The sequence below is a fragment of the Nylanderia fulva genome, unplaced genomic scaffold (genome assembly GCF_048542155.1).
Source record: "Nylanderia fulva isolate GAGA-0341 unplaced genomic scaffold, ASM4854215v1 Scaffold18, whole genome shotgun sequence".
Classification (NCBI taxonomy): Eukaryota; Metazoa; Arthropoda; class Insecta; order Hymenoptera; family Formicidae; genus Nylanderia; species Nylanderia fulva.
Genome location: NW_028190055.1, coordinates 1567982 through 1581837, shown reverse-complemented (window position 1 = coordinate 1581837; position 13856 = coordinate 1567982). Strand labels below are relative to the sequence as shown.

The following is a 13856-nucleotide window of genomic DNA, read 5'->3' as shown; positions in this document are numbered from 1 at the left end:
TCGCAGAAGTAGTTTCAAGGATCCGTTTTCAGCGGTCGACGCTAATAGTAACGCGATATTGAGTTTCCGTTGTATTTACGAGTACCGGTCTTTGCCGAGAGGTAACATAGGTATTCCTGAGTCGTTAGGTTACCGCACGACCGCGATTCCTCAGTGCAGTATTACGTTCTACTTATATCGCGAGCGCGCCAAGTGAGCTTTGCGAATGGTGGTTTTGGATTAATTAGTTTTGGTTTGGCTCGGATCACGTTGCTGTGTTACTCTGTATAAGCGCGATTAATTCGATAACACGCTGCTAGTAATTTAACTTCTGTTAATCTATTACAAGTTGGCACTCCATCTACGGAATCTTCATATAATTAGTGGAGTTTATTATATTCTCTTTATTCCTCTATAAAAATGCATTTTACAATTTTTCATTTCGTCAAAATATAGCGCGAGTAAGCTACCATTTGTAAGCATGAAAAATAAGAATCTAAATGTGAAAGTTGATATGTATCTTTACGTATCAACTTTAACATTCTCGTTATATCAGAATCGATAATAGCATTTAATCAGGATCCATTTCAGTTTTGATGGAACTCTTGAAGTATCGTATTCGGAAAAATTTTCTAGACTTTCGAAATATTATGATTAATGAGAAAACTATTTTGAAATATTATTTATTTAAAAAAATTTAATATTTAAGTTTCAGATCTCTCGTTAAAATTTGAAACAGAATGATATATAGAATAAATTTTATTATTTTATACGTCACAAAATATTTACAGAAAAGTAACATACAAAATAGCATGCAAAATACATATCAGGATATACGTATACGCGTAAATTATTATATAAATGGAATTTATTTTATAATTGATTTTTGTCATAAATTGGATCATCAAAGACAGCTTTTTCTAAAATTTGTAATATTATCATATACTAATAATTCGTAATTTATTTATTTATCTCTATCAACGATCATGTAACGGTTCAAGAGCTTGCGTTTATTTTTTTTATCATTTTCTCGCTAAAATAGTTTATTGTGTTACATTTGTTGTAAAATCGTTTTATATATATATAGAGATATCGTTCGAATCAACACACCTGAATAAATATTCATCGACAGTGCATTTCTCTCCGATAATCTATTGAGCTAATATTTTTATTTACATACATATCATATACATATTAATCCGGATTGTAATGCGATCGTGTTTATTATAATACATATGTATATGCAATACATGTGCTATAATATCGCGGTCGTCAAAATAAATAATATTTGTTGTGTGAACTTGGAGTTAATGGATGTAATAATGGATCGACAGAGCAAGTTATTCAAATCATCTGTCCGCAAGTTGTTATTACAATATTAATATTATAAACTGTCGTCGTATCGATCGGTATATAAAGTACCTCCGTTTCTCCCTTTCTTCATGAGTATCTCTCATTCTGATGTCTATTAGAGCTTCGTTATTCAATGCGTTCTTTTAATATCGCTTTAGCGATGACATAATTTATCTTTCAATGATCGTCTCGATCATTACTGTCCCACCATCTCATTAATTTCTCAAAGTTTCATCATAAATCTGTACGGGAATAGGAAAAGAGCTGATATCGGGAAACAGGGGTATAAAGACGAAAAAAGCAACTAATTGGCTATTTGATTTATGATAATTACGAACAATTATGAAAATTTTATTTTATAAAAATTTAATATAGTGAGTAAAGATAACATTCCTTAAATACACTTCAGACAAGTATTTTCTATCTAAAATAGTTTTAGATTTAATATTCTTAAAATTAATTATTTAATTAATGTTATATATTTGGAAAGAGAATGCATAGAATACGTAATTAAATTATACGACATGAATTATTAATAAGATTCTATAAAGAATTCTATCGAAATTTAATTTAAATCGTTAAGTGGATTTTAGAGTTTCGAGTCTCTCTCTCTCTCTCTCTCTCTCTCTCTCTCTCTTTCTCCGCTCAGATAATAATATAGGAAGAATAAAGTATATTAACAAAAATGATGTTAAGTTGTTAGGATCTTTTATAGTGTATCAATTTTTTCACGTTCTCATAGTTCGCATAAGATGATTGACTTTAGAAACAATTTTTTCAAGCAATTTTGAACAGATGCGTTCGTCTTAATACTATTGCACAAAGAAGGAAAAAGGATAGATAAAAGAATACCAAGAGATAAGAAAATAAAATAAAATAATACAACAGAGCTCTCGCGGCGCATTCGATTCAGTGCATCGCCTGTTAAGGCGATGACAAGCCAGCCACAATAGCTTCACGCGCGTGTCTGCTCCGGTTCTCCACTTTTCCGTCTACTCCATCTTCTTCCAGTGTCATCTTGGAATACCACGCGTTCCGATTCTCTCAGTTACTACACAACCAGTCGAGAGGAAGTCTCCCTCTTGCCTCGATCGTCCTCACTTGTATAGTATATATATATATAATAGCATCGCGATCATTCGGAACATATAATTCAACCCCAATGATCGTCCTGATCGTTAATGTCCCGGTCGCCGCGGTCTCGTTAATTCTCCGGCTTGAGCCTTTATACATCGCACGTGTAGACCCGTGGAAGGTGGGGAAAAGGAAGGGAGGATGATGGTAGAATTGCGCGGAGGCGTCGTCCGGGAAGGGTACCAAAGAGAGAGATAGTCACTATCAATTTTCCTCTAATGGGAGTGCAGCGCAGTAACGAGGTCGTACGAGAGAACCGAGGGTAGAGTGTCGCGAGCGATCGCACACTCGCGGTAACGAACTCACGACATATTGCGTCACCGACATTAATGACGTAACGAGAGAATTGACGATGCACACTGTCTCTCAGACGCTCCAGCTCGGAAATTTTCCGAAAATTCGAGTCTCTCCAAAGATTCTCCGTCTCTCTTGCTCGCTCTCTCTCTCTCTCTCTCTCTTTTTCTCTTTTCATGTTATTACAGTAACGTTTTTCGATAGAAAATTCAGAAGTCGAATGATGATTTTCTGTAGAATTATATGCGGTCGTGCGCGAAATTTCGTGCTCCGTAACGCTGCAAGGAGAGAACTTGTGTATCAAACTTTTCTTATTAGATCTGTCATTCTGGCGCAGAGGTGACGAAACCACCTGGGGATGCAACTTTTATTTTTCAAAGGACGTTACGTGCCCGAGTCTCTGGGAATCGAAAATAAATTTTTATCGTTAAATGCGATCAGAATTAATCCGATAAATCGTAACGTATTTAAACAATCATTCATGCAGTTTTGCATAAATCTTTCGAACGTCTGCAGGATTTTTTCTATAGGGAGGGACACGATGAAATTTTTTTTCGATCTTATTATTCTTTCTTAATTTTTTAAATTCAATTTTTTTATTATTCATATATTATAATAAATTCAAGTGTTTATTATCTATTACAATTTTTATTCGACAATTTTTAGATCATATATCTGTTTAATACAAATATATGCAAATAAAAAATCTTCACAATTAATTGTTAATCGCCAGTAATAAATTTTAACAAATAATAAGATGCAATTTAATTCAACCAAAAACTGGCTATTCATTTATTGAAAATAAGTACACACTACGTTTCGACCCACATTGTGGTCTTTTTCAAGTGCTAGAATACAAAAATACATAATTTGGCAAGCGAAATTAACATTACATTAACACTAAATTTGATCTGTAATACATACTTGTTCTTATTCAGCAATTACATTAATTAAAAATATTATTAAAAATAATATTATATAAAATATTATATAAAATATTAATTATATTATTAAAAATAGAAACATGAAAATAGGACAATTTTCATGTTTCTATTTTTAATTAATGTAATTACTGAATAAGAACAAGTATGTATTACAGATCAAATTTAGTGTTAATGTAATGTTAATTTCGCTTGCCAAATTATATATTTTTGTATTCTAGCACTTGAAAAGGACCCCAATGTGGATTGAAACGTACTTATTTTCAATAAATGAATAGCCAGTTTTTGGTCGAATTAAATTGCATTTTATTATTTGTTAATAAATATATGCGTTAGATAAATGTACTTATGGTATCTGTTGTTAAACGCGCATTGTTATTTCAAGGGGATACACGAACGTGCGTACTAAACACGCGTATTACGGCGTTTCTGTATTTGCACTGCAGCTGGTGCATCAAGACGCACTGTGTCGCTATGATATACGGATTTACGCGATGTTTACGAAACCTGAGTCGCGGTTGGTATCACGGAAGACGGAATTGGAAGCCGCCACTAAATCATTGACTTACCGAGTTCAAACGCGCCTTCGCTTGACGAGGTCATGCGCTTTTACGGTCGCGTGTTTACCGCAATTGAGAAAGAGGAAATAATTCTCTCGTATAAGCTGCGATATATATTTTAATACATTCAATTATGTTCTAATATATAGTTTGACAAAGTTAGAATATTAATTAAAAATCAAAATCTTGGAGATTTGCGTGCGCTATATTTTCATATGTGTAAATAATTCAGAAATTAATCTCCATAAAATATATTATTTTTTATAATATCAAAATTCAGGAAGTGAATTTTTAGTTGATATTTGTGCATTATGTATAGATTTTTCTCTTTCCCTCTTTATGATGCCACATGTGTAAATACTAAAAAAAAAAAAAAAAAAAATGAAAAATTGTCGATTTCGAAAGTGATTTATGGACACCTGTCTGCCTATCCTTTTCTCTCTTTTCCTATTCAACATTTGTTGAACGATCGTATCGTTCGATGTAAATGCATTTCATGAATATGCATGCACTTTGTACGCATTCCCTAATTATCGTATACACAATTTTGCTAATCGATAACATCGAGCTGGCAAAAACATTGTATTATATTCACACATAAAACGCGATCCTATTAGTTTGTGCAAATCAGTTTTGCGAACCGTAATAATATATTTCGAATAAGACCACACACCAAAAGTGCAACGTGAAAACGCTCATGATGCATTTTCTAAAACAATTTTTAACGTTGAATAAATATTTCGACACATTTTTCAATTAACGCGCGAAATAGTCGCGCAAAGTAACGAAACGGGAAAAATTGCGATGTAAACAACACGAGAAGAAAACTTGGTGAAAATTGCAAAAAAATACGAGTTTGGACGATCGAGTCGCGTTCTGGTTTACGCTGTACAAAATTCCTAATTTTATTTCTGTCGTCGCGAGACGACTTCCTCCGACTCGTCGTCGACTTTTCCGGAATTAACGAAGAAATTTTCGTAACTCTTTCCGCGTTTTCAGCGAAACGGGAAAGGAGGACTAGCGATGAGAAAAGAGGGCATCCTCCCGCGAGGATGAAGTGTCGGCTAATGGCGATAAGCCGTCCGCCGGAAACGAGCATTTCTGCGGGAAGTTGGCGAGTTCAGCGTTTTCATCCCTCTATCCTCCGCGCATATGCGAAAGAGGAAGAAAGAGAAAGAAAATGCGATCTGAAAAAAAAAAAAAGATAAAAACGAGGTACATGGAATGAGAGATTTTGACGAGGTAGCGGAAAACTCGCGGCAAGGAAAATTTTCATCGGCCGGATTTTGAGCTCGCCGCGTCGTGAAGTTTCGCCGGCGCGTAATTCAGATCTTACAGTTGTTTTAAGTTTCATAATGGTTTTTTTTTTTTTTTTTTTTTTACGACGAACAGACACAAAGAACGAACTCTCGGGGCTACCAGCGCGAATAGTTCGGCGAGGAATATCGGAGAGGATATAAATGAAGAGGAAGCGCGTCGCGTTCTTTTCGATGTGCAAACATTCTGTATGGTCTCACATTTTCTCGAAAATGGTAGAAGCTTCGTGAATCTCGACGGTTTTTGATACTCACGACGATAAAGCGATCGGCGCGAGTGTGTCTCGTAAAGATAATTATATTACATAATATTCTCTTGAAATTCTTCAATGCTCCACACATGTGTGACACATCGTGTAGTTTTAAAAAAATAAAAGAAAAGAAAAGCAAAATAAAATGGGAAATTTATATTATTTGCGAGCTTTTGCACGTCTCAATAAAATTCGAGATATCGTGTGACATTACATCGTGACAGGTTACGACCCAAGTTTCACTTTTTGATTACTTGTTTCTTCTTGGTGGCGTATAGCTTTATATTGGCCGCACGCGATGTTCGATATGGTGTGACATTTGGAAAACTTGTAAAAGAAATTACACCTGTGTGTATCGCGTAATAACGCGTAAATTCTTCTTTTTGACAAGTTTTCACTGGCATTCTTTGAGAACTCATCGAGATAAGTGGCTTGCTTCGATGCGATCGGACCAACATTGCTGAGAATTAATGTTCGGAAAAAGAATTCAGAAAAAACGCTATATTTATCGGGAGACTCGTTGAAGTTGTCATTTGTCGCAAAGTTCAAAAAGTAAATTGTTCAATATTCGAAGAAAAAAAGAGAAAAAAATATTAACTGTGTGTTTAATATCATCAATTCTTCTTAACTGATTTATATGCGTAGCTGATTGTACTGGTTCGCTGATTAACTATTTTATGCCGTCTGATTTTAAGAAATTAAAATATTCAGCATGTTATATTGTGATTTAAATTTTATACTATTATACCATAAATATTGTTCGAAATTATTACGAATAATAATAATAATAATAATAATAATAATAATTTAATAGTGAATATTTTTATGTTTTTATAGTAGCGAATGTATTTTTTTATTTATAAAATTCGAGATGGATAATTATGCGTTTTATTAAAAGCGCCTGCGATGAATTGCGCCTTGAAAATCTGACTTTTGCTGACTAAATGTTAGATTCCAAAGGAAAAGCACGATCTTTAAAGAGTCATTAATTATTCTTATGAGAAAGTGTTACTGAGATCTTCGAGACTTTCCGCATTGCATCCGCTACGATAGCAAATGGAAAGGGAAAAAAATTTTCGCATTAAATATTTTCTTACTTGATTGCGTTTTTCATGAGTAAGCTCGATAACAGGAAGGAATGAATTTCCTTGAAAGAAGTAGGAAATAAATAGTAATAGCTTTCATAAATTGCTTCATAAATTATAATATTCTTAGAGAAATTCGAAACTCTATATAAAGCAACAATTGCTTTTAAATGCCTAAATTGCTTTTAAGAAAATTCAAAGCAGACAGAAATTAATTTGTCCCAATATTCATATATTATACATATATATATTATATATTTCACTCTATTTCTCTCTTTCATAAATCACAATTCTGTCGCAGAATTGTGAATCGCTGTATATCGAGAAGTACATAAATAAATCAGAAGTATAAAAGTAACATGCACGATATGACGAGTAAAAATGACGTATATACATTTTAGACACAGACTGTTCAATAATTTCGAGATATATAAAATTAAAAATCTCTCTCTTTACAATCGCGTCTCGTAATGATTTATACATCAAATATCGCGAGATATTGCAAACAAACTGCAAAAGATTTCGCGAAGAGGAAACTCGAAAGCGGGACGGGAGTTGATTCCTCCAAAATTTATCGGACTGAAACTACCGTATATGTCTAGGTCGAGCGTAGGACGACGTCCGAAATTCACGGAAATTCGCAGCACCCCCAGCTTTTCAGTTCAACGTGACGCAGAAGCAAAAAGGTGTCTCTCTCTTTTTTTCTCCTTATTGTTGCATTCTGTCTTTCTCGGCAGCTGACACGCGGACCGCGCGTGGACGCGATTATTTAAGGGCAGAGATGCACGCGTATGCACGTGAAGGAGGATCTGCATGCATTTTGGTATAGAAGGTGTAGCGTGAGGAAGATGGGAAAGAGGAATCCGCACGAGAGAGGCTGCTAGATAGGCGAAAGGGAAGACTTAGTTATCCCCGAAAGGAATGGCGGAATAGGATTCTCTGGTTTCCAGGCTACCCGTCGCACGAATAATCTCCAAGGCGCACGTACCTTTTTCACGACATCTCGCTGCCGAGGTGGCTCGAGGCGATGGAAGCGAGGCGCGATTGCGGGTATAGGTTGACTCGCTTCGAGTGGAGCTTCGTAAACGAATTATTTTACGGGGTGGAATAGCGACTGCGTGCTTCGCGATCGCATTACAGCATTATATTGATATCCACGTTGAACAAAAATTATTCAATTAATAAATATTTATTTCAATATTAATGCCTATAGGTATATAATCATTTTGATTTGAAACAAATAATATTTACTATATGTTTCGAAAAGGATTTTCTTATCAAATCAATATCAGGGTGTCTAGCGGTCAGGGAAATCTGAAAAATCTGGAATTGTCAGGGAAAAGTCAGGAAATTTTACATGTAAAAGAATTTAGTTAAAAATATATTTTTTATAATAATTAAATTTATTGATCATTTAATTAAATCAAATATTTTTAAAAATAAATTTACTTTTGAATATAAAAATTTGTGTCTGTCAAAAATAAACTTTCAATTACAGAGATTAGATTTTTGATCATCTTGCATTGATTACTGCATTACAGCATTATATTGATATCCACGTTGAACAAAAATTATTCAATTAATAAATAAGGCTATAGGTATATAATCATTTTGATTTGAAACAAATAATATTTATATGTTTCGAAAAGGATTTTCTTATCAAATCAATATCAGGGTGTCTAGCGGTCAGGGAAATCTGAAAAATCTGGAATTGTCAGGGAAAAGTCAGGAAATTTTACATGTAAAAGAATTTAGTTAAAAATATATTTTTTATAATAATTAAATTTATTAATCATTTAATTAAATCAAATATTGTTAAAAATAAATTTACTTTTGAATATAAAAATTTGTGTCTGTCAAAAATAAACTTTCAATTACAGAGATTAGATTTTTGATCATCTTACATTGATTACAGCATTACAGCATTATATTGATATCCACGTTGAACAAAAATTATTCAATTAATAAATATTTATTTCAATATTAATGCCTATAGGTATATAATCATTTTGATTTGAAACAAATAATATTTACTATATGTTTCGAAAAGGATTTTCTTATCAAATCAATATCAGGGTGTCTAGCGGTCAGGGAAATCTGAAAAATCTGGAATTGTTAGGGAAAAGTCAGGAAATTTTACATGTAAAAGAATTTAGTTAAAAATATATTTTTTATAATAATTAAATTTATTAATTATTTAATTAAATCAAATATTTTTAAAAATAAATTTACTTTTGAATATAAAAATTTGTATCTGTCAAAAATAAACTTTTAATTACAGAGATTAGATTTTTGATCATCTTGCATTGATTGAATAATATTCAATAGCATTTTACACACTACACTTAATTGAAAGATTATGAAGATAATTCGTTAGTGAAGCAGAAATGTCGAGATGCGTAAGAGAGACGAAGAGAGATAAATATGTATATTTCGGCATTTTTTAACCAGGGTGTCTCTCTCTCTCTCTCTCTTAGCAGTCAGGGGATTTTATAAATCTGGAATTGTCAGGGAAAAGTGAGGAAATTTTACTATTTATCTGGATTTTTTCACATTATTCTACATTTGTCTCAATAATTTGAAATTTTTTATTAAATAAATATAAACTTTTCCTTGACTTCCAGCACGCTAATTTTCTGTGTTGCGAAAAATCGACTCATCTATTTTATTTCGATGTGTTTGATAGAGACAAAACTAAAAAAATTGATATAATATAAATAAAAAAGATAATTATTTAAATAGTTTATAGTGACTAGTTTGTTTCGATTATCGTACATATTGTATAATTGATTTAAATTTTTGTTTGAACTTCCGAACCTTTTCGCATTGTTGACAAAAATATTTCGAGAATTTCATGATTTAACATTTAATTGATTTATTATATAGATATATGCAAATTATAAATTTGGAAAAAATAATACTAAAAAGTCAGGAAAAAAGTAAATTTCTGGTTTTGGAAAATTTGAAAAAATCAGGGAATTTTTTTCACATCAAATCAATATTACTATCAAATTAAATAATTAAAACGTCGCTAGTGGTATTTAAAATATGAACGATATATTTAATTCGACCCAAACTAGCCAAGAAAATTTTTATTTTATTTCCACAACGTTTCGACCATCTGTTTTTGGTCCTTTTCACGTGAAAAACTAGAATGGTACAATTAATTAAAATGAATAAACATTTTTGAGGTTAAACGCAAGAATTAAAAATTTTTTTACATACTTCCTCGATAAAAGCGCAGTTAGTTGACACTGTTGTCATGATTATTAAACAATATGATTATCGGACTTTTTTAAAAACATTTGAAAAGGACCAAAAACAGATGATCGAAACGTTGTGGAAATAAAATAAAAATTTTCTTGGCTAGTTTGAGTCGAATTAAATATATCGTTTCAATATTACTAGTTTCAAATAAATGATTTACGATACGAGATAGAAATTAAGATTGAAATAACGATACGGTCCACATCCTGTCATCTTTTCGCTCTCTTTCATTTCGATCATTGATTTTTAATCATATCTTGTATTTTTCTCAAATTTATTTGTAAGTTAAAATTTTTTTATCTTTTATAATTCTGATAAATAGTATTATTTATCCCGTTAAATTTCTATAGAAATTCGATCGCGTACTTTTTTTGAGCGAGTAAAATATGATCGATAGAGATTGCGGTTTCCTTTCACGCTCAATTCGGAGTCAATTATCTTTGCGACGCGACATGTCGCCTGCTCACACGTCTCCCTCGAGGAAGATTCGGGAAGCGAAATTCCATAAGGAATATACAACCTGAAGGAGCGCGGCGGCGTCCTCGAAATCCACCGTGGGAAGCTGCAATTTGCGCAGCGTTATCGCGTTACGATCCCTCTGAATGCTGTAACAGCTGCTTTCCGGCATATCCGGCGGAATCGAAAGCGTTATCGGGTAAGAGATTCGTTATCGTCGCTGTCGCCGTAAGAGACATCTTCCCTTCGGCGTCGTTATATCCGCGATTCGCGCCGTTACAACGGAGAAAATCAAGCAAACGGCGGTTTTCGCGGACCTAGGCGTCGAAACGAAGATAGAGAGAGCGTATAGAGACAGATAGATGGTGAAAGAGCGAGAGAGGACGATATTCGGGAACGGCGTTTCCCCGTAGGAGCAGTCGGCGCCAGTCAGACAAACTTGTCCAAACCGGAATAACCGACCCTTAAGAACCGTCGAGGCGATTGAGAGTACCTACGGGAGAGGAAAGACGGGTTTCCATCGCTACCTCATTGTTTCCGCGCGATTCCCGAGAAATTTCTCCAATTTCTCCCGTTTCAGAGCGTCACAAAATTAGAGAGCGTCGAATTCGGACCCTTTCAGCCATATTGACGCTCAAAATTTCAATAATCAGGGTGTTCAGCGGTCGCGGAATTTTATAAATATGAAATTGTCAGGAAAAAGTCGGGAAAATTTTAATTACTATTTATTTAATTACTATATTTAATTACTATTTATCTGGATTTTTTTACATTCCACATTTGTCTCTATATTATAATTTGAAAGTTTTTATTAAATAAATATAAACTTTTCTTTGACTCTCACGTTAATTTTCTATGTTGTTGATTCATCTACAGCGTGTTCGTTAATTTAAATTTAATGTGTTTGATAGAGACAAAACTAAAAAATTTGATATAATATAAATGAAAAGTTTATAGTGACTAGTTTGTTTCGATTATCGTACATACCTATAATGCAGATTGTATAATTGATTTAAATTTTCCATCGCTACCTCATTGTTTCCGCGCGATTCCCGAGAAATTTCTCCAATTTCTCCCGTTTCAGAGCGTCACAAAATTAGAGAGCGTCGAATTCGGACCCTTTCAGCCATATTGACGCTCAAAATTTCAATAATCAGGGTGTTCAGCGGTCGGGGAATTTTATAAATATGGAATTGTCAGGGAAAAGTCGGGAAAATTTAATTACTATTTATCTGGATTTTTTCACATATTCCACATTTGTCTCTATATTATAATTTGAAATTTTTTATTAAATAAATATAAACTTTTCCTTGACTCCCACGTTAATTTTCTATGTTGTTGATTCATCTACAGCGTGTTCGTTAATTTAAATTTTTATTATCGTGTTAATTTATTTTAATGTGTTTGATAGAGACAAAACTAAAAAATTTGATATAATATAAATAAAAAGTTTATTTAAATTTTTGCTTTTTAACTTCCAAACCTTTTCATCGTTGACAAAAATATCTCAAGAATTTCATGATTTAATATTTAATTGATTTATTATATAGATATGTGCAAATTATATATTTGGAAAAAATAATACTAAAGTCAGGGAAAAAATAAATTTCTGCTCTTGGAAAATCTGAAAAGGTCAGGCGAATTTTTTTAATTGAGTCTACTGAATACCCTGATAATTATATTTTGCGTTAGAAAAAAGATGCACGTTGTAGATAAATTGAGAAACAAACAAAACGTATTTTGCGCCCGGATAGAGAATGCATGATTGCTAAATATATATTTTTAATATTGTCATTTATGGATGAGGATCAGAACATCAAAAAAAGTGACTTTTTCGATTGAATTTAATGCATAAATAAAATAGTTTACAATGGAAGCAGCGTATAATATAAATATTTTTTTGATCAAAGTATCGTTTTTGTTGATAAAAACATTTTTTTCGTGCCGAAAAGGCAGAGAGAGAGAGAGAGAGAAACTGCTTTCTTCTTTCTTTTATAAACTCGAAATAATCGCGAGTGAAAAATTCTCAGCCAGATACACTGTCGCGTTTTTCACACGAATTTCTTTTCTTTCCGGCCTTTGGGCCTTTATCTCGCGACTCCTTTTCCTTTTTCTTTTCCTCCGGTTTTCATGTTTTATTTCGCCGCAACTTGACCTCTTCCCGACAACCGCAATGCCGGAAATGTAAATATTTATAGCAACGGGCCGCGCAGTTTCGCACGATACTGCATCATTTCTGACACGCGCGCCAACCACATAAATCTGACGAATTGATTTTCCATAGGTTCATTCGCGATGAAATTGGAATGTGAAAGGAGAGAAAAATATTTGTTCTTTACACCTGTTTTAAAAATGAACTGCTCTGTTGTAAATAAATTGCATTACATTTTAAAACTTATTACGAAATATTGCAAAATTAAATAAATATTGCAAAATGTTGTCACCGAACACACTCGTACACGTAGAAATAGACAAACTTATATTTTTTCCAATTTTAATGAAATAAAAAATAATGTCACCTGGCAAAGAATGCATATTTTTTATATATATAAATATTCTTTTAATATTATTGTTGACTTAAAAAAAAATATTTATAAGCGCATTATGAGTGACACAAAAAAAGTGAGTTTTGTAATTGAATAGCCACATTTTTTTATTTGACTAAATATTATATAAAAATTGAACGACTATTCTCCATGCTTATATTCGATAAAGTGGTACAACTTTTTATCAGAACATGGCACCCTACTTTTTTCCTCTATTTTCAACGTCTTATTTTTAGACACTTGACACCGTTAACAAGTCCACAGCTAAAGCGAGCTCTTTTCAACTCTGGTTTCGAGTGTCAGCAACCGTCATAATCCCGTTCTCTTATCTGTGATCTCTTTTCCATCCCACCACGGCTTCTCTCGTCATTCGAGAATAGGGTGGGATATTCGCCCGTTGGGAGAGAACTAATCTGGCTTCATCGAAGTCCTTCGATATGAAGGGAGGAGCGAGTAATTCTTCCTTTAAAGTTAACGCCTTCGAAGAAACGGGATAAACGCGGGTTTCGCGACTTCTTTCTCAATCTCGTTTCAATCTTGTGATTGCCTCTCTCGAGTCTACATCAAAAAGTTCCGTTTTAACTACCAGGATCTTCAATCTCTGATTCAAGAACTTGTCGACTTACACATTTTCCGAAATTACATTTTGCTAGTAAAATTATTCATGTTAATAA

General features: G+C 33.0%; 1 protein-coding gene across 7 annotated transcripts in view; it reads left to right on the top strand.

Moving 5' to 3' along the window:
* rho-6 (serine protease rhomboid 6) overlaps nucleotides 1–13856 on the top strand; it is a 126359-nt gene that overhangs the window by 21969 nt on the left and 90534 nt on the right. Inside the window, exon 1 of one of the 7 annotated variants that reach the window (XM_085481440.1) lies at nucleotides 7559–7599. The exons of the other annotated variants lie outside the window; for them this stretch is intronic. The gene's annotated coding sequence lies outside the window, so the exon portion shown is untranslated. Of the gene's footprint in view, nucleotides 1–7558; nucleotides 7600–13856 lie in introns of those variants that run through there. 7 annotated transcript variants of the gene reach the window in all.